Genomic DNA, 21,532 nt, shown 5'->3' on the forward strand with positions numbered 1-21,532 from the left:
CTATAAATACATCAGAGGGATAAATACCAGGGAGGGAGAAGAGTTATTTAAGTTCAGCACCAATGTGGACACAAGAACTAATGGATATAAACTAGCCATCAGGAAGTTTAGGAAGTTTAGGCCATCAGGAAGATTTCAAGTTTAGAATTGAAATTAGATTACTAGCAGTAAATATGCCCAACAGCCATGAAAGGATGTTAGATGGGGTGGGTTCTGAGTTACTACAGAGAATTCTTTCTGGGTCTCGGACTGGTGAGTCTTGCCCACATGCTCAGGGTTTAACTGATCACCATATTTGGGGTTGGGAAGGAATTTTCCCCTAGGTCAGATTGGCATAGGCCCTGGGGGTTTTTCACTTTCCTCAGTAGCGTGGGGCACAGGTCACTTGCTTTTGGATTCTCTGTATCTTTAAGTCTTTAAACCATTATTTGAGGACTTCAGTAACCCAGTGATAGGTTAGGGGTCTATTACAGGAGTAGGTGGGTAAAGTTCTGTGGCCTGCTTTGTGCAGGAGTTCAGACTAGATGATCATAATGGTCCCTTCTGGCCTTAGAGTCTATGAGTCTATTATTTCCTTACCGATCTGTCTCTTTTCTATTGTCGAACATTGATTCCCTCACCCCAATCTTCAATCCCTCTCTGTTTCTTTTATAGCACAAACTAGCACAACTTTATTTTATTCATTTTGGTTTTTATGCACCTTTAGTCAACCAACTTTTGGAATATGGGATCAAATCCTGAGATCCTTATTCAGTCCTACACATATAAATATTAATGGGTGAATTACCTAAGTTAGGACTGAGTACAGTGTATATAATATATTTCCCAAACAGTGCATACAATGTGTTGATTTTTAATTATTTTTGTTAATGGCTGTGATTTTAAAAAAAAATCTAAAATAATCACAGAAAAATAAATCACATTTTTGTCCCCGTTCACTTATTTTCAGATTCACTGGATTGTCACTAAACAGTAGCATTTGTTCAAAATATTTATGAAATTTCATCAAATGAAAATTTTGTATTATCAAGATAATGGGGAACATTTTATAGAAAATATTTCAGTTAGTTTTTTGGCTTTCAGGCTGGCTTCATTGGTTGTGATAGGCCAGACAAGTCACATGGTATTGGTTTTGATTTGGTGATTGACTAAGCCTACCCTGTATGGTTAGGAGGATTATGAAGAAGCCATCTTGATTTTGTTTAAACTTCTTTCTGACATAGTTTCATCCGTCTCTGTGTTACAACTGAAAGGCTTTCAGTTTTATGGCAGATCATACCGGGTCTGATCTTACTCCCAGTGAACTCAATGACAAAATTCCCATTGGCTTCAGAGGGTATCTCTACACAACAAAGAAAAACCCATGGCTGGCCTGTGCCAGCTGATGGGCTCATGGGGCTTGGGCTGCAGCACTGTTTCATTGCTATGTAGACTACTATGCTTGGGCTGGAGCCCAGGCTCTGGGAGGTGGGAAGGTCCCAGATCTGGGGTTCCAGCCTGAGGCCAGAAGTCTACACAGCAGTGTAATATCCCCACAGCCTGAGCCCTGCGAGCCCAAGTCAGCTGTCACAGGCTAGCTATGGGTTTTTCTTTGCTGTGTGGATACACCCAGTGTGGGAAGATAAGGTCTTCAGTGACTCTTAGAGTATGTCTACACTAGAAATGTAATCAACCTATATTAAGTCAATTTACAGCCACCACAGTAATTTCTGCAGTGGTTCATGTCACACTACCCTTCTTGGGTCAGTAATGCATGTCCTCATCAGAAGCACTTTCATCGACTTAAAAGGGGCAGTGTGGGGAGTGAGAGCTCTGTCTCTCTCACTTCACTGGCAGCTCACTCTTGGGAACCCAGCTGCCCCACAGCCTCCTGGGCTCCCAGGCGCAGCACACTCTCGGGAGCGGGGAAAGCTGCCCTGCCTTCTCAGTCCCCATGGCCTGCTCTCCACCAGGCCAGGCAGCCTTGTTAATTTCACGGTTCACCAAGCTGTGAAATTGACAAGGCTGCCTACTCCTGGCCAGGGATCAGGCATGGGGGGAGGCAAGAGGGCACCCGGGCTTCTCGCCCCAGCCGGGAGTGAGGTCCAGCATCCAGCTCTCCAGGGAAATGGACAAGACAGCCAACAGCCGATGTAAGGGATTCAGTGTCTACACAAACACTGTGTCACCCTAACTTCACCGACATAAGCCTTATGCCTCTTGTGGAGGTGGAGTTATGTTGGTGTAGTATGGCACTTACATGGGAAGGAGGAATGCTATAAGGTAGACATTGACATAATTAGGTCAACATCAGCTGCCTTAAATTAACCTAACTGTGGAGTGCACACCAGCCCTGAGTTACACAAGGTGGTGTCATTTTAAGCATTGAATAACTGAGTGCTTCATCATAAAAAATAGGGGTGAAATCTTGGTCCCATTGAATTTTTCCATGGACTTCAGTGGAACCAGGATTTCATCATGTACATGGATATAATTTATTTCATGATCATGACTTGGAGTTAATGGAGATTTGGTTCAGTAAGGGTTGCATGACAAAATCTTAATATCTATATACATTACTACTACTACTATTATTTTTTATTCCTATAATTTCTTTCATTCCAAAGTGCTTTGTAAACATTTTATTCTGGAGTCACTTCACCCATTACTGAAGTGTTGTCTTTTCAGGCATAGAAGATACTGCACAGCATTATATACAATATCAATACAATAGAATAATCTGGAACAGGAAATGAAGAATACTGTATCCAACTGAAACAATGGCAGGAATTTAGGCAAGCAGAATGGAATTTATGTAATCTGATTTTAGCCATTTTAGCCCAGACATGAGTAAACAACCCTATTCATCCAAACATTGATATGCCAGACAATAATCAGGACTACAGTTTCATGCTTCATCTGAAAGACACTGAGCTGGCTTGATATAACAAATACTGGTGAAATCAGGAATAGCTAAATTAATATTATTTCACTGTAAAGTCTATATAGGATCAGAATCAGGCACAGTTACTCCAACACAGAGCTCTCTACCATCAAGCAGGTGCACTGGTTCAACAGTCACTCAAACAAAAATTACCATCACAATCACTTCCTGCAGCATTCAGGAATTTCCTTTGAGATCTCCCATCTAACTACTGATCAGACTCCAATCTAATTAGCTTGTAAGAACTAAAATGAACCCAGGCCCCAGTTTAAGGTGCAACTTTCAGTGATAAAAGCCACTTCTCTCTAACAAGAAAACCCCACATAGAAATAAACATACAAACATGAATTTAAATCCCATATGCTTGCAGAACGGCTTTTCTGTTTATGGGTTTGATCCAACTTCACTGAAATTAATGGAAACTGAACTGGACCTTCATGGGTCTACTCCAAAGCCCATTGACATCAATAGGAGATTTTTTCTTTTGAGTTGGGCTTTGGATCAGGCTGTATATAAGCAGTGGCGTGATTCGAGAATTCTGAGTGCTAATCCAGATATAATTCTGATTCAATGTGTAACCCTGGGTAGGGCATTTAATGTCTCCATGTGTATTTTGTCATTTGTAAAACAGAGAGACTAATACTGTACCACCATTATCTCACAAGGATGTTGTGCAGATTATTCATGAATGTTTGTACAGCCTTATGAAAATAAAGTGCTATATAAGTGCTAAGCATTAGATGTGCTACTGCTAAATACCAAAGCATTTAGAAATACATTTTAAATGGTATGTGCGCTATGGTAGTCTGATTAGTAATCAGTGATATTAGTAAAGAGAGCTGTGTTGCTAAACAACTGATCACATTGAAAATTAATTCAGTCATAGAAAATCTTGCCTGTTGCCATTAAAAAGTTAAAAACATTAATTTAATTCTTGTTAAAAATATCCACCCACAACTAGACAGAGAGAATTTATTTACTATTATGCAGCAAAATAAGATTTGACTAAAGGTTTTATGGGATTAGCTGTTTAAAAGTATCTTTCTCTTCATAAACTGCATTATATGGGGCTGTGACTGGTTTTCAAGTGGATATTTAAACAATCTCCTGAAAACAAACTTGCATAAACTAAGATGAGCAAGGGCAAAAAGCTTTATTCTGATCTTTTAGATTTAGATTTAAAAACATGTATCTTGGATTAAACCCAATATTTCTTCCTGTAAGGAAAGATTGTTAGGATTATCTACTTTTGCATGTTTCAATCATGCAGTCAGGATTATGTGATGGGGGGAAGTTTGAGTTCAGTGGGTGAAATTCATAACTGCTTTAACTCCACAGACATCAGTGAATATTCACTAGGGAAGAATTTGATCCAGAAAATCTGAATCTCTGTGCACATAATAAAGCTGATTAAATTTAGTAATAATTAATAGGCTAAAATTCACCCCTGATATAACTACAATGAAGGCAAAAGTTACATCAGTGATGAATTTGGCCCTATGTGGGTTTCCCCCCCCCAATTTATCTGTTTTAGTTTTTTAAATTTTCCTAATTTGCTCCTTTTCCCTGTTTGCTGTCTGCTTAAAGATATATGCAACCCCTCATCTCAAAGTATGCTATTTCATGGATGGCAGGAGATGGATTTCTATTTAAACAATGAGCATCATACATGTAATAGCACTCTTCATCTTAAATTATATGAAAATTAGAGATGCTTAAAGCATAAGCAAGGATATGGTCCAATGGTTATAGCCGAGCAATTTTTCCTCATTCTTATTCTCTGTGGGCCAGATCCTCAGCTGACATAGACTGAAATCAAAGGAGCCATGTGGATTTACAGCAGCGGAGAATACATGTTCAAATACACCTACACACACGCACCAATGGCCATTTTATATTAACTAGGATTCTATCCATTTCTGGGATTAAATTATTAGAATTCAATCCATATTATATATCAAAATAAACTCTTATTTAGTTTCACCTTTTTCTGTAAAGGCCACAACAGAAGGTACATACTAAAGATTTAATACTGTAGAGCGTTTGGTATTTCTTTCCTTCTAATTTAAACTATAAGACCAAAAACACGTTTGAATTCCAAGTATTTTTAATCTAAAGTCTATTGTTAAAGGTGTAATTATAATTCTTACTACAACCATATATGGTGCATGGAATTCTAAACAGAGAAAATGTTGTTTAATTTACACCTGCTATGTGCCAGAGGTATAAAAAGATCTATGAAAGGTGTTGTTATACCAGTTTGATGGTACCACATTTTCATTAGTGAAATGCTACTAGTCAGATAAATTCTATTCCATCCTTCTCATGGAATATAAAAGCATGTTGTAGCATAGTTTATTTGTATATTGATGGCTATACCCATGTTGAAGAAAGTAACCAAAAAGTCCTGTTTCCAATGGCTTGAAAATAATTATAAATCTCTTTTATGGACATTTCTTTCTTTTTTTCCATATACCGAAGCACAGTAGTGTGTTCCCAGAATGATAATAATCTATTTCTCTCCTCACACTACTGAGCTGGCAGTGACCTCACCTGACCCAATTGAAATTGATTTTGTTGTTGAACTCCTAGCTAGTGCAAATTAATCTTAGATCCATACAAGATCAGGGAAGCAAGACACAGAGTACAAAGACTCAAATAGTGAGGGGAAAAATTAGTTCGAGAGAAGGTATTTTAAGTTTGGAAAGATAAATGGTTACAATGACTTGCTTTGATAGAACATCTGTAGCAAAGGAGAAGAGAATGACAAGGGCTCTGAGAAAAAGCTGTAATTTAATAGCCTAATTTCCTGCCTGGTCCTGCAGAAATATCTGTCTGCATCTGACAGCTGATGAAAATGCACCAGGATTTGATTTGCTCTCCAGTGTGGGACAAGTTCAGTCCCATCTCTCCCTCAGGCTACATGGCTAGAGCAGATGGGCACTGTCTCTAGTTTCCGCCTCCTTCATTATGAATTCACCACTAGTGACTATCTTTTTTTTTTCTTAATTGTATTCACGGCCCTTAGTTCTCTAGTTTATTATTCATCTTCTTGTATTCAAATATAACAATTGGTCTCTCCTTATTGATTTACTCCTTACGTCTTTTTTCACTCTGTTAGCTTGATATATTTCTTTCCCTCGCTCTGTGTCTGTCTTATCTGGTTAGACTGAAAGTTTTTCAGGGCAGAAACTGTCCACTGATTGTTGTGCATACAAGGCCTAACACAATGGTGCCCTATTATCAGTTAGCCCCTAGGCGATACTATAATCAACATAATTATCAATCATAACTGATGCTTGAAACAATTTGCACACCAGTATTTTTAGTCTCTTTAAGCAAACATAAACCACATCACTCCATTGCTGTTTAAAGAGTGGATTCCTATTATAACTAACACTGACCTTATTTTTACAATCTGTAAAGATCTCTGTGAACACTACAGTCTTTGACAGAACCCAAAAATATTTGATATTATAGGGTCCCTGCAGCCCATATTATTATAACAACCAATCCCTAATGCTTGATTTATCACGTTAAATAAGGTGAAACAGTGTAGCAAATAACTTTTTATCATGGAATTTAAAGGTTTGTACCTACAAAACTCCATGAAAAAATGCATATCCTGAAATAAATGTTCAAATATTGTATAACTAGATGTTGAATAATTTAAGCAGAATAAATTGAGAAGACTTAATCAGCTACAAGGCAACAGAACTTAATTTACTCTAGGCTTCAGAAAGATTTGGGGCAGAATAAATAACAGTCACCCAAGTCTCCTGGGCCCTCAGTATCCGAACCCACTCACTGCCTCTTGATCAGCTGGTCTGGTTACAGTTATGGCTACTGACCTACTTTTCAATTCTTTTTTGTGTTGCAAAAACCCTTCTAGATCATTCCTTGCCTCCCTCTAAGAACAACTTTACCAAAGTAACATTTTTTTACCAATAAGTCATTTTCGAACTATTACATTTGGAATTTAAGTAGAATGTTAAATAAAGATATGAATACGTCAGTGGCAATTTAGCATCAAAGCTCTTAAGGTTTTGTCTAGACAGGGGTTTAAAGGTGTGTGGTGAGAATGTGCTAGCTAGCATATGTGTTCTAGTGTAGACAAAACAGTGTATACTTTAACATGTGCTATGCTGGTCAAGTTAAAGCCTAGAATGTGTTAAAGTATACACTGCCTTTTGTACACTAGACTTTTACAGCATGTTAGTTAGCACGGGGTGTTAGCAAACATATTCTGAACACACATTTAAATCCAAGTCTATACAAAGCCTAATTTATGGAGATGCAGCATGGTCCAGTGTGTAAGGTCATAGGATTGGGAGTCAGACCTGAATTCTACCACTGACCTCCTGGGTGACCTTGGGGATGTCTCTGTGCCTCTGTTTCCACTCCTATCTTTTGTCTCTGTTATAAACTCTTAGGGGCAGGGACTGATTTTCTCTTTACATGTTTGTACAATATTGAGCAAAATTGGAACCCCAGTCTTAGTTCTAGGTGCTACCATATTATGAGTCATATTACAAATAATAAAAATGAAAATGAATATATTGCAGAGGACGCAAACAGAAGATGGCTGCTGTTATCACATCATTTTAACGATAGATTGTTAAAATGGATTGTTCTATGCAAAGTCAGGTAAAATGGCTACATACCAATACACAACACATTTCCACCAATAGCTGGCATTTTCTATTAACATGAAAAAATAGCTATTATTATTCATGTGACAGATTTGGGGCCACTTTGTAATCAATTTACGAATAGTATACCTATTTGTCTGATTGTTGTAAGGAAGTTTACTATATGAATACCTGGGCTTAATTAAAAAAAGAGGCTGACTGCACCAGGCAGAAAAGAGTACAACACTTAAGAGACAGTGCAATAGCAATTCATTTTGACTTACCTCTGACCCTTGTTGAGCTCACTGGACTAGCTTGTCAATGGAGGAGAGTCTCAGTTTGTAAACACAGGTGAATTGAAAAGCCTGGAAAAGTGAGACAAATGCCCTTCTGGGAGGCATAAAAGTAACTCTCAGGGATGGAGGGGGTTGCTGCTGAGAAGCTGTTCTCATACACCGAGACTCTTGGAGGGTCTGAAGAAACTAGGCCTTTCTAGGCTCCCTTCCCAAATGTTAGGGCTTAGGTAAAATAGACATGACTCCAATGTTTTCTTTTGTTAATGTTAAGATTAAACAATACTTTGGTTTAAGAATCTAGCTAGTCATTCTGTATTTTCTACTAGTTAGAAGCTCCTGATGGGAAGAACTGCAGGTGTTAAACTCAATCAGACCTGCTGAGTAAGCACACTTGATCAACTAGTTACTGTAGCCCAAGAATGGGAGAACCATGGCATTCTGTTGCAGGAGAGGTAGAGGCATGAAGACTGAATCATAGAATCGTAGAAGATTAGGGCTGGAAGGCACCTGAGGAGGTCATCTAGTCCAACCTGTCACTCAAAGCAGAACCAACCCCAACTAAATCATCCCAGCCAGGGCCTCAGTTTCTGAGAGACCACCAAAGGATTAGGGGTGCAGCTAGCCCAGTAACTATGACCATTAGTAGAACACAGAGATACAGTGAGAATCAGGTCCACATTGTGCTAGCTTCTGTACAAACATAATACAGTCCCTGTCCCAAAGAGCTTTCAGTCAAAATAGGAGCAGGGTGTGACAGAAGGGTGTAAAACCCACTGAGGGTTAGTAGTAGATAGTAGTAGAAATACAAGGTTTCCCATAAATGGTGAATGTGTAGTTTGGAGATGTTTGCTTTGTTTAAAATGAAGAGATATGGGGCTAGACTGTCTCCTGCACTGGAGCTTTGTTCAACCCATAGTGGGGAGAAGGGGGGTTCCTGGCTTCCTGACTCTCAGGACTAACTACAGCCCAAGGTGACTCATAGCAGCTGCCAGGCTGCTCTAACTTGCACCACTAGCATATGGTCTGTAATTATACCCTCAAATGAATAGGATCTTCTGACGGTTTCACTATAGAATTTCTGCCTAGATCTTTCCCTATCCTTTCCTGTGTGGCTTCCTGCTAAAGATTTAAAGGGAGAGTACACATACTGAAACACTAAGCAATGTCTCTTCCACACTTCAAGGACTAGATGACTTTGGAAAAAGAGAGTCCAACAAAATTTGCTTAATCTAATAGGTTCTTCTAGGAAACTGCTTTCCATTTTTTTCCCTTCACCATGAAATGCCTACTTTTTTCTGTCTTTCCCTGCTGATGATTTCACAGCAGTGTTGTTGCCTTCCTAATGACTGTGAAGTTTGGAACTTTCAGTAGATCTCACAGTAATCAGCTGCAGCCATCAAAATACAAGTTTGGCAGAGAGCACAGACTTAAGATGGCTGCTGTGAAAGCAATGTTTAAAGAGGACTATCCCATGCAAAGCCACATAGAATACCAATATATCACAAGAACAGCCAATAATACATACAAAGCAAGCCACACAAGTTCCTTCCCAGAGAGCAGGTCCCTGCAGCTCCACCTCCTATTCACTTCACTGCAATAGAGATAGAAGAGTTTGCACCTTTAATCATTCCATTCTCCTATCATGCATTCAGGGAAACCTGTGTCACTATTGAAAATATGAAGTGCTGATTTACTTTGAAATATTTTTATCAAAGCACCAATATTTTACAGAGTGAAAACTATAAGAAGAGATATGATACCTGCTTTATTAAAAATATATAATAGAAGTTTGATCTGCTGCTGAACTTCTGATTGGAAAGTATGGAATGCTGCCTTAGCTTTTACAGATTAGGAAATTATTTACTGGATTTAACATGCCCGCTTTTCATTTTCTAACACTTATTCTTATGCCATAATATTAGTCTTTGAAAATGTTCATATTCAAATGTATTTAGAATCCTTTAATGCCATGTCCACAGTATTAACTGATCAGCAGAATGTAGTTTGCTGTGCCCTCCCATCCCCTGCATCAGGGTGGAGATTGGTGGATGGAACCACATAGTGGTGTATATGCCAGCCTTGCCCTTCTCCTGTCCCAAACACACACTCCATGCTATGGTTCAGGGAGACCTGAAGAGCTGTGCTCTGCAATGTGTGTAGGCTGCCAAAATCCAGCCCTGTACTCCTAGTTCCATTGTGATTAGAGCTGTCCTCACCCAGGGGAGGGAAGGGGATAGAAAGGTTTTAGCTCATTGTATGAAAGAAGTTTTTAGCAAAGATTTTTAAATTTTAGGAAATACTTATAAGCCTAGTTCCCTTTCCTCACCAAAAGCAACAATTTTGCAGACAGACATTTTTTTTTATCATAAAGAATTTCATGTTGTTATGTGAACAAAATTATTGACCATACTCCACTGGTATCAGCTGACAGAACTCTATTCACATTGGTGGAGCTGTGCCAATTTACAACCACAGACAATTTGGCTCAATAATTCCTTGTAACAAATGTGTGTGTTACCTTTACATCACAGACATTAAAATAATATTGCTAGCAAAATGTTGTACATGTGAAATGAACTTTTAGAATTATTAGAAGTGAGGTGCATCTTTCAAAATAAAGTAGTCTTATAAATGGTATCTAAACAAAATATGAATGAACACCGAATATGAACACTGGTAGAAAATCAAAGTTCAGAGATGATACTTTAATGGCTAAAAAAGTGCAAAGCCTCGTTCAGTTTTAAGTGTTCTTAATCAACAGGTTGCTTAGCTTTTTCAGGAAGGTTTTGTAATTTCAATTTGGCATTATTCTAGAAAACAATGCAGGGAAATGATACTTAGTTCTAAGTCTCACACACACACCACATCCTCTGATGTAATAATAAAGGGGTATTGAAATGTCTTGTAAAATTAGAAGACTGAATCATTTGTACCAAGATCGGTTTATCCTGAAAACCTATTTCCAGTCTACTGCTTTTCAACAGGTTATATTCATCATCAGTCAAACCCAGGATGTAATGGCTAACTCTGAAATAGACTAGCTGTTTTAGAGAAGATGAGGTTTAATATCTGAAGGTAGCACCCACAAATCCAGTATTTCTGAAGACGGAATAAGTGATTTTTGTGTAAGTTATTTTCTAATTACTAATTGGAACAAAATGCTAAAAATCAATAGGTTCTTGGTTACTGATTTAACGAGTCAAAACAGGTTACGTTCACCTAGTTAAGAACAAATCTTACAGTGTTAATCAATAGTGTAATTACAATTCATAAAGAAGCAAAGAGGAAAAGGAAGTCATAATAATTTATTACAAACATGTTTGTGTGTCTCTGGAACATTTCCCAAAACAATTACAACTCATTTTTTCAGCTCCATGTTTCATTCTACAGATATTGCATGGAAGACACTAAACACATGTGATGACATCAATTAGTTACTGAAAAAATTATTGCATTTCTTACATTTTGAAATGTGAAAGAAAAGTGCAATAAGGTAGAACTTCACAAATTCTTGGAAGTGTAGAGATGTAGTATAGATTAGAGACATGTAAACAAGTTCTTGAGAGTGTAAAAATAATGTAGAAAATTCTCTTCATCTAGGAAATTAAGAATTAGTTTTGCCCTCAAATGCTCTCTCTCTCTCAGCATTTCTAAAGCTCCTATCACTGTAGTATCTAGGTGCTGTATATGGGTTATAAAAACAATTGAGGACTGTCTAGAGGCCAATAACTTTTCCATCCTGGTTCTAATTTAATCATGGGTTGCAACCTTTGGGCTAGATTGTGTATTTTGAACACAGGTCTGAGCATGGAACTGCACTGACTCAGGGGGAGCACCAGGAGAAATTGTGCTTGTAGTATATAGAAACCCAAAACAGATTAGAACTGAAAAAGGAGATATTTGTTATGGTATAGGTTCACATAAACAACTAATCAGTTTCCATCTTGGAAAATCTTCCTTATTCCCTCCATCCCCACAACCCGATGGAGAATGCTCAGGATAGTCTTAGGGTGTCAGTCAATAGATAGCTATTCTCACTTGGGCCATCATGGGACAATATGCATAACAAAAACACCTATAACATTACAGTGCTATATAATAGAAACATCAGATTGATGGAATGATGTCCCAGTGATCAGTGCATTATACTGCTTCAGGAAAGAGCCATGCTCAGTTCCCAGCCCCATGTCTCACTTATTGCCCATCACAAGTTAGATGTATAGCAGAATCAGTGTGCTCTGCTCCTCTAAAGGAGGGAGCTAGCTCTGTAGCAATAACTTCATCCAGCCTGAAACAGCTATGGAAAGTCTTTGTGGGGTCTCTGTGGACCAAAATTTCAAATGTCACCTGATACACAACACATCCATTTGCATATTTTTTTAAAAGCATCCCTATTACTGCGGGATAACAGTACAACCAGCTTCATGAAATAGCTATGTCTGATTGTTTACCTCACTACTGGTCATTCAATGTTAGAATTTTACTTAACTAGCAGTGCAGATGTGGCAGCATGGACTTCAAGATGGGCTAGCAATACAGATATGTACCTAGGGTCCCCAATGTGCTTGTTTGAAGCCTATGGCACTACATCTGCAGTGCTACTCTTTTTTAGCCATGCTTGTGTGGGTAAAGTTAGTGTAGGTATGTCTACCCAAGCTGCAATCACACCTTGGATTGCATTGTAAGATGTGCTCTTAATGTAGCAATGCCATTTAGCATAGCCACATTTTCACTACATTTGTGTAGCTGCCATGTTGCTGTACAATAGGTACCAGTGAATGTAGATGGCATCCTTAAAGGGATGTAGATTGCAAATACTATAAAACATGCATGTTTGATACTGCCTATGGGTATTTTCTCCTGACTAGATTTTGATGTGTCAATGGCTGTTACACACATACTTCTGCCCAGAACCAGCAAAGCATCTAAATTATGATCATTGCCTAAAAGATTTTTTAAATGCTAATGGATCAGGTGGCTATGATCTTTGTTTCTGAATTATACAAACAATATACTCCAGCTCTGACATCATTGCTGTTTGGCAAAGTTGTGTGGCTGTCATATTAATGGACATTTGCTCATTATCCATTTCTATAGGCCTTTAATCCAGTGGAAAGTTGGTGTATGCAAGGCAATGTGCTTCTCTGACCCTCTACTAGTGTTGAAGCTGTGATCACAACAACCATGGGTACACACCATAACAGCCAACTAAATGCACAGATATATAATCTTATTACATTGTTAGTTTAGATTGATTTTTCCCAGCAAGTTTGATCTGTCTCTTTATTTCACAATTTCTCTAAAATTTAAAGCAATTCCCTCTCTGAAAGGACCTGTTCCATAATCATATGGAAATGTGGAATCAATTTGTTGATGAGGGACCCTCAGATGAAAGTTCTGAGTTTTATGGTCGATTGATCATTAAAAATATTTCTGCAGATGACACAAAGGTCCAAAGCAATTATAAAATACACAGGATTTCATTTTTTATAGTTATTTTGAGGGACAGGGCCTCAAAATGCTTTATACTCTGAATGAACACAATCACACTTCCCCTGTAGAAGCCAGAAATAAGCATAAAGGAAAACAGGAAAGATTGTTCATTCTCTTAAGATAAAATGGTTTTAATATTAACAATAAAAAAATGTTTGATAATCAGAGCTCAAGGGAATGTTCTAAATACTTAGATGCTATGGGAATGGGTTCTGTACAAAAGCCTAAGACAGAGAAGGCTTGGGGGTTGGAGGGAGGGGACAGGAACCTACCACGCTCCCTGAAGCTACAGGTTAAAATCTCAGCAGATTTGACTGAGAATAACCTTCAATTTGCACATGCAAATCAGATGCTTATCTGCAACCACAAAAAGGGAAGTTCAGCTATGATTGGGCTGGCAATCAGGCCCAAAAGGTCTATCTGTAAGATAGATAGATATCTTAAAGTATTATTGGTAACACAATGAATGATACAGTTAATCATATAATAATGTCATTGGCTAAAAACCATGAGATCTCTGGGGATTTAAGGGCTTGTCTGCAGAGCATGAACTATGGGCTGCAGTGCACACCAGTGTTGTTAAGATTAACTAGGTACCTTTTAGTTTGCACTAGCAGGATCTACATAGGGTAGTTACAGCACTCTCTTCAGTGTGCTGCAACTCACACCCCTATGGCCCACACTGCAGGGCGGCCTGAACAAGCCTTAAGTGTCAGATTTTCAAAGGCATTTAGGAACCTAAAGATGCAGATAGGTGCCTGGTGAGATTTTCAGTAGGTTAAGTGCTAACTCCCATTTACATCAATGGTCATTGGCACCTAACCAGCTTAGGCACTTAGGAAATTCCCATCAGGTGCCTAGTTGTATCATTACACTCCTAAATGCCTTTGAAAATCTTGCCCTACATTTCTTGATAGGCTTTCTGTAGAACTACTTGGGCCTTCTGTAAACTATTTTGAGGAACTCAGTGTGATCCTTTTAGGCTCTTATTCTCCTAAATCTGCATTAGCGCAATACTCAAGTAATATTGCAAAATGACCACGCTTGCTCCAAACAAGCAATGATTGGAATTGAAAGGCCCTGCTTCATTAGCAATAATCTCATCTGCTTTGCTATGTTTGTCTCTTTTCATATCTCCCGTCTACACAAATCCCCAGTACTTTCACTTGCTGTACCCATGAAAATGTCTTCCATGAGTGTGATCTTCCATATACACAAAGACAAATATTGCAGTTCCCATGATCTACAGGCCAGACAAAATTATTTGCACAAGAAAGGCAGTGCCGGTGGTGGAGCATGAAAAAAAAAAAAACGGTCTCATCAGTGGACATCAGCAGAGGGGCAATTGCAGAGCATAGCATTTGTAGATTACTGAGGAGGTTTTTTCATTGTAGCTCATAGAATTTAAGGCCAGAAGGGACCATCATGATGATCTAGTCTGACCTGCACATTGCAAGTGTCAGAACCTCTCCCACCCACTCCTGTAATAGGCCCACATCCTCTGGTTCAGATATTGAAGTCCTCAAAACTTGATTTTAAGATTTCAGGTTAAAAAGAACATCCACCATTTGTTCTAGTTCATACCAGTAAGTGACCTCTGCCCCACAGTACACAGGAAGGCAAACCCGACTCCCAGAGTCTCTGCCAATCTGACCAGGGGAAAATTCCTTCCCTACCCCAAATATGACAATCAATTAGACCCTCAGCGTGTGGAGAAGAACCATCAAACACACACCTGGGAAAGAATTCTTTGTAATAACTCGGAGCCATCCCCATCTAGCATCCCATCTCTGGCCATTAGAGATATTTGCTAATAGAAGTCATGGATGTGCCATATGCCATTGTAGGCAATACCACACCATACCCTCCATAAGTGTATCAAGCTCTGTCTTAAAACAAATTAGGATTTTTGCTCGCACTATTCCCCTTGGAAAGCTGTTCCATAACTTCACTCCTCTGATGGTTAGAAAACTTTGTCTAATTTCAAGCTTAAACTTACTGATTGCCAGTTTTTATCAATTTGTTCTTGTGCCAAGATTGGCCCTTAACTTAAATAACTCCTCTCCATCCCCAGTGTTTATTCCTTTGATGTATTTATAGAAAGCAATCATATCTCCCCTCATCTTTCATCTCGTTATGGTAGGTTCTCCATTCTTCTGATCATCCTAGTAGCCCTTCTTTGAACCTGTTCAAGTTTGAATTCAGCTCTCTTAAAATGGCACACAGTACTTCAGATGAGGTCTCACCAGTGCCTTGTATAATGGCAATAACACTTCTCTATCTCTACTGGAAACATGTTGCCTAATTCATCCTAGGATTGCCTTAGTCTTTTTCACGGTCGCATCATGTTGGTGGCTCATTCCCATCCTGTGATTGACCAATACAATCATGTCGTCCTCCGTCACTTTCCACTGATACATCCCCAGCTAACAGCAAAAATTCTTGTTGTTAGTCCCTAAGTGTGTGATTTTTGCACTTTGCATTACTCAGTTTCATTCCATTTCTATTACTCTTGTTTTCAAGGCTGTCTAAATCACCTAGTATGATATTCCAGTCCTTTGTATTGGCAATACCTCACAACTTTGTGTTGTCCACAATTGTTATTAACACACTCCCACTTTTTGTGCCAAGGCCATTAAAGATTGGTCTCAAGGCCGATCCCTAAGGAACTCCACTAGAAACCTCCCTCCAGCCTAACACTTCACCTTTCAGCATGACCTGTTCTAGTCTCCCCATTAACCGGTTCCTTACCCATCTTCTCCTATTTAAATAATAATTTCCCATATGAAGCTATATCAAATGTTTTACAGAAATACAGGTAGAATAGATATACTGCATTTTCTTTGTCTAGAAAATTGGTTATCTTCTCAAAGAAAGAGGTCGGTCTGGCACAATCTACCTTCTGTAAAACCACTTTGTATTTTATCCCAATTGCAGTTTACTTCTATGTCTTTAACTATTCTCTTTCAAAATTTGTTCTAAGACCTTGCATGCAACTGAGGTCAAATTAACAGACCCGTATTTCCCAAATATTTCTTAAATATAGGTACTCTATTTCCACTTCTCCAGTCATAGGATACAACTCCTGCGTTTATGGATTCAATAAAAATTCATGCTATTGGGTTTATAATTTCATGGGCCACTTCTTTTAATATTCTTGGATGGAGATCATGCAGGTCCCCAATTTGGTCCCATTACACTATTGGAGTTTGGTTTCCACCTCGGATGTGGTCATTTCTACTTCCACATCCTTGTTCCCATTAGCAACACTGCCACTGCCCCCAAGCTCCTCATTTATCCTTATTAAAAGCTGAGGGAAAGTATATGTTGAGCTGTTGGGTTATAGCTGAGTATTTTTAATTCCATCCCATCCTCAGAGCTTAGTGGTCCCACTTCTTCTGTCCTTGTTTTCTTTTTATTTATATAGAAAGCTGTGACACTGGCTGGATGGGGGGGAGGGGGCATTTATTATGTTATTTAACATCAATACATCAGAATCATAATAATTCATGTGAGATATGCCATGTCAGGTACCATTAAAAAGTCTATAATGTGCTAAATAAGATGATGATATTTATGTTCATGTGTTACGTGTGTAATGGAAGTTATGGATATGTTTGATATATCTGTATTTCAAATTGTGCTGTGTCTGGGTGACATCCCAGACAGGATGGCTGCAGCACTAGCCTACTTAATGGGCCATTAAGGAAATTTGCAGGTACAATGGGCCCAGGGGGAGAAGCCAGAGATATACCATATACCCATGTGACCCTGGACTCCATCTTATTTCCGTAAATTTCCACAAGCAGCATGACAAAGGCCAAAGGACATAAAAGGCAGCTGTACCCCATCCATTTGTCTTCAGTCTGTCTTCAGCCTACCTCTGGATCAACTCATCTACAACTGAACTAAAGCTGTGAAACAAAGGACTGAGACCCATCCAGGTACTGGATGTACATCAGAGGGACTATACAAGCCTGCAAACTCCACAATTCTACTAGAAACCTGATATATATGGACTTTCCAGTTATTTGTATGTATTTGCTTTAATCCTTTAACATTTCTCTTATAGTTTGTTTCTTTCTTTTATAATAAACCTTTAGTTTTAGTCACTAAAGGATTGGCTGGTAGCGTGATATTTTGGGTAAGATCCAAAATTATATTGATCTGGTACTGTGGCTGACTCTTTGGGGTCAGGAGAAACCTTTTTAGTAAAGAGCATAGAGTTTTAAATAACTGGTCTCTTTACTGGACCTAGTGGCTGATTGGGAGCCATAGACTGAAATGTAGTAAAGGGGGCTGTGTATGTTTTTACTTCTTGTTAACCAGTGTGGGGAATCAGAAGCACTGTTTGTGACTGGTTGGGAAGTCTGACTTCAGTGTCACCCACCAGTGCTGGGAGAATCTGCTCTCCTTTTGCAGCCTGCCCTGACCTTGACATTTTCAGGTGGCTACCCTAGGCACAGACAGGTCACAAAAGCAATCATATCTCCCCTCATCTTTCGTTTTGTTAGGCTAAACAAGCCAAGCTCATGAAGTCTTTTACTACCGAAACTTTTACTAGTGTTTTTAATTCACTTTGAAAGGTCCAAATCTGCTTGGCTTTTGGCAGTTCTCATGTTTTCCCTACACTTTCTGCCCTCCAAGAGGGAGTTTTTCTCACTGATCCATCCCTTCTTCTATATCTTATAAGCTTTCTGCCCTCTCTTAATAACCTATTTAAGATGCTTGTGCATCCAGTTTGGTCTCCAACCCTTCCCTATGAAATGTTTCCCCTTGCTTGGGATGCAGGTTTCAGATAGTTTCTGCAACTTAAAGTAATTCCAAGCCTATTCCACATTCAGATTGAGTTTTTCAGTCCAGTCCACTTCCCTAACTAATTCCCTTAATTTTATTAAGTATTCACTTTTGAAATCAAGGACACTAGTTGCAAACCTATTTTTGTTTTTCCTTCCATTTAATTTAAACTGTATTAATGCACGATCACTTGAACCAAGGTTGTCCTCTACAATAATTTGTTCTATAAGGTCCACGCCACTTACCAATGTGCAGAGTACTCTGGCTTTGATCCAGTAACCTCTTCTTGGTTCAATGACTATTTGGTGAAGAAATCTGTTGGCTATCACATCCAGGAATATTTGCGCCTTACCATTATTAGTATCTCTTGTCCTCCAAACTATATATGGGAAATTAAAGTCTCCCATAATCACACAATTCCCTGCAGTATTTATTTCATTAAAAACATTACAGAGGTTTCTATCCATATCCAGATCAGCTCCTGGGGATTTGTAGCAGACCCCAATCAGTGTCTCAGTGGCTCCTCTGTTAACTTTCTTCCTGAAAGTGATTTTGTCCCTAACAGATTTTATTTTATCCATTCCATCACTTCTAATTTCTTTAGTCTACCTCTACGTTAATATACATTGCTACTCCACCACTTTTACCTTTCTTTCTTTCTTTCTTTCCTGAACAGCACATACCCTTCATTACCTGTGTTCCAGTCATGACTGCTATACCACCATGCTTTCATCATCCCTATAATATCTGGTTTCACTTCTTGCCCCAATAGTTCTAGCTCCTTCATTTTGTTACCCAGGCTCCTTGCATTAGTGCACAGACATCTTAGTTGTTCCTGCTTCACCTGATCCAGATTCCTCACCTGACTGTTACTGTATCACCTGTATCACCTGACTGTTACTGTCAGTGGTAATGGCACTAACATTCCTCTTGTTGTCCATTCTCTTACCCTCTGTTGTTCCCTTCTCCATTGCTACATCCTCTTGTACTTGATTTTCCTCCCATTCAATATTAGAATGGAACATGGAGATTACATGAGCATTTCCCAACAATTTCCCCCGAATTTCTATCTCTTTCAATCAGTTGTGCCAACCTCCATCCCAGAAATCTATTTCCTTCCTTTTTCAGGTGGAGTCCATCCCATGAGAACAGTCTTCTGTCTCTGAACACCTCTCACTGGTTGAACAGCCGACAGCCCTCCTTATAGCACCATTGCCAGAGCCATCTGTTGATCATCATAATTTTGTCACACTTGCACTCTCCTCCTCTAGGGATGGGTAGAATCCCTCTAAAGTTCACCTGAACCTCCATTTCTTTCAACATCTTCCCCAGCCTGGCATAGTCTTCCTTAATACATCCCAGTGAGAATCTAGCAGTATCATTTGTTCACACATGAAGGACAATCAGTGGATTCTTTCTTGCTCTGATTAGGATCCTCTTCAGCCTCATGGGTCCACATCCCATATCTTAGCTCCCAGCAGACATCACACCCTTCTGTTCTCCAAATCAGTTCTGGTGACAGGCCTGTCTGTTTTTCTCAGTAGGGAGTGTTCAATCATGTAGACCTGCCTCTTCCTGGTGTTGGTGCAATTCTCCAGCCTTCCCCCTTCTTTTCCTTTTGGATGCAAGTCATCTTGTCTTCTGTGCTCATCTGCAGTCAACTGAGAGTCACCCTCTATATTCCTGGGGCTCTAAACTCTCACTATCTCCATCGTCTCTTCCCCTCTTCTTGTAGGACTAGCCGCTATACTCTTCTTTCTTGCTCCTCCATCTTCTGTTATCCTTGCATCTTCCCTTCATTTTTAACTCAGTAAACCTGTTCCTCAGCTCTCTTTCTTCTTCACTAGCCAGTCTTTTCCTCTGCCTTTTGTTCTCATAGTCACATGCATCACTGGCCATTTTCTTCATCCAGCTGTCTATCCTCATATTTCTCTAGTCCAGCACGCATCTGCAAGTCTTGAGTTTGCCTTCAGCCTTCTCTCTTCCGTCATCTTCTCAAATCCCTTTTGAAACTCAACTATAGTTTGTAGCTGCATCTCCAAACCTCAGATCTTCTTTTCCATTAGACCTATCAGGCAGACATCATACAAATGAAGCACCTTTCAGGTACTTTTTCCAGGATAATGTACACGCCACAGTTTCAAGAAGGAAATAAAAACCCACCCCCCCACCCCCCCCAAAAAGTACCACACACACTCCCCCAAACTCCCCTTATAAACTCCCTGGTTTTCAGTTCTGTTTGTCAGTTCCTGTGCCACTGGCTGGCCTTTTGGTTGATGCATTTATAGGCCTGATGATTAAGGAAGCTCCACCCCTAATCAAAATTCTTTTTTGATCAAAGGCTCTGCTTCTCTCACAACACACTGCCCCCTACCGAACTTTGCAAATTGAAAACAAACCAGCAATCAGGCAAACACAGTCTCAAGAACTCACTCACTGCCTATAAGGAACTGGGGCTTGCCTCCTTCTCTTCCAACAGATCTCCACTCAAACTCCCCTGTTTTCAGCTCTTTTTGATGGCTTCTGTGCAGCTTTTCCTGATAAGAGCTGCCTCAGTGTCACCCACAATGTCTTTATCCAGTTCCCTACTCAGAGAAAACAACACTTATTCTTTGCTCCGCTGAGTTTCCTTTCTAGTTCACACCTCAGTTCCCAATATAACTGCACTTTATTGATACAAGGGGAGGATCACGGCCAAAGTACAAAGTGGGTGCAACTCACTAGTGATAATTCAATGACCACATTATACCTATATTACACGTGTGTAGTACAACACTGTAAAGAATTAAAAATAATAAAAATCTTATATAGCAACAAGATCAGGAGGTCATTACATCAATTCAGTTTTCTTTGATAAAGTAATTAGGACCAGATCCTGAGGTCCTTATCCAGTTTTAGCTCAGTCCTTATCCAGGCAAAACTGCCAATAAAATCAATAGGAGTTTTATCTTAAAAAAAGGACAATTTCAAAACTAAGTGATGGACATCGGTGTGTAGCCCTTAGTGTACAGTTTGATTTATAATTGAGTACAAGGAAAGGAAAGGAAAGGAAAGGAAAGGAAAGGAAAGAAAGGAAGGCTTTCTGGTAGTTAGTTGCCCACCTTTTTCCCAAGCTCAGGGCTGACAAGGATAAAGGGAGAAGGGGAGCCTAGAGGGAAAGGGAAAAATGTTTGTAAAATGACAGCATGATTGAGACTTCACTCTAAGCAGGCTGTTTTCAGGATACCAGACAATTGAGTGCTCTGTGCTCCAAATGCCTGAGGGCTTTCTTGTCAAACAGTGGTGGAAGCCTGGGTCTTCATAATGAGTTATGCATGCTAGAACTTTTCTTTTTCAGTCATGATAACATAATACCTTCCAAAGTGAATACAATGTAGTGTTCTCACCTACAA

The sequence above is a fragment of the Emydura macquarii genome, unplaced genomic scaffold (assembly GCF_026122565.2).
Source record: "Emydura macquarii macquarii isolate MOO-44397 ecotype Brisbane River unplaced genomic scaffold, CSIRO-AGI_Emac_v2 contig_1027, whole genome shotgun sequence".
In the NCBI taxonomy this organism is placed as follows: Eukaryota; Metazoa; Chordata; order Testudines; family Chelidae; genus Emydura; species Emydura macquarii.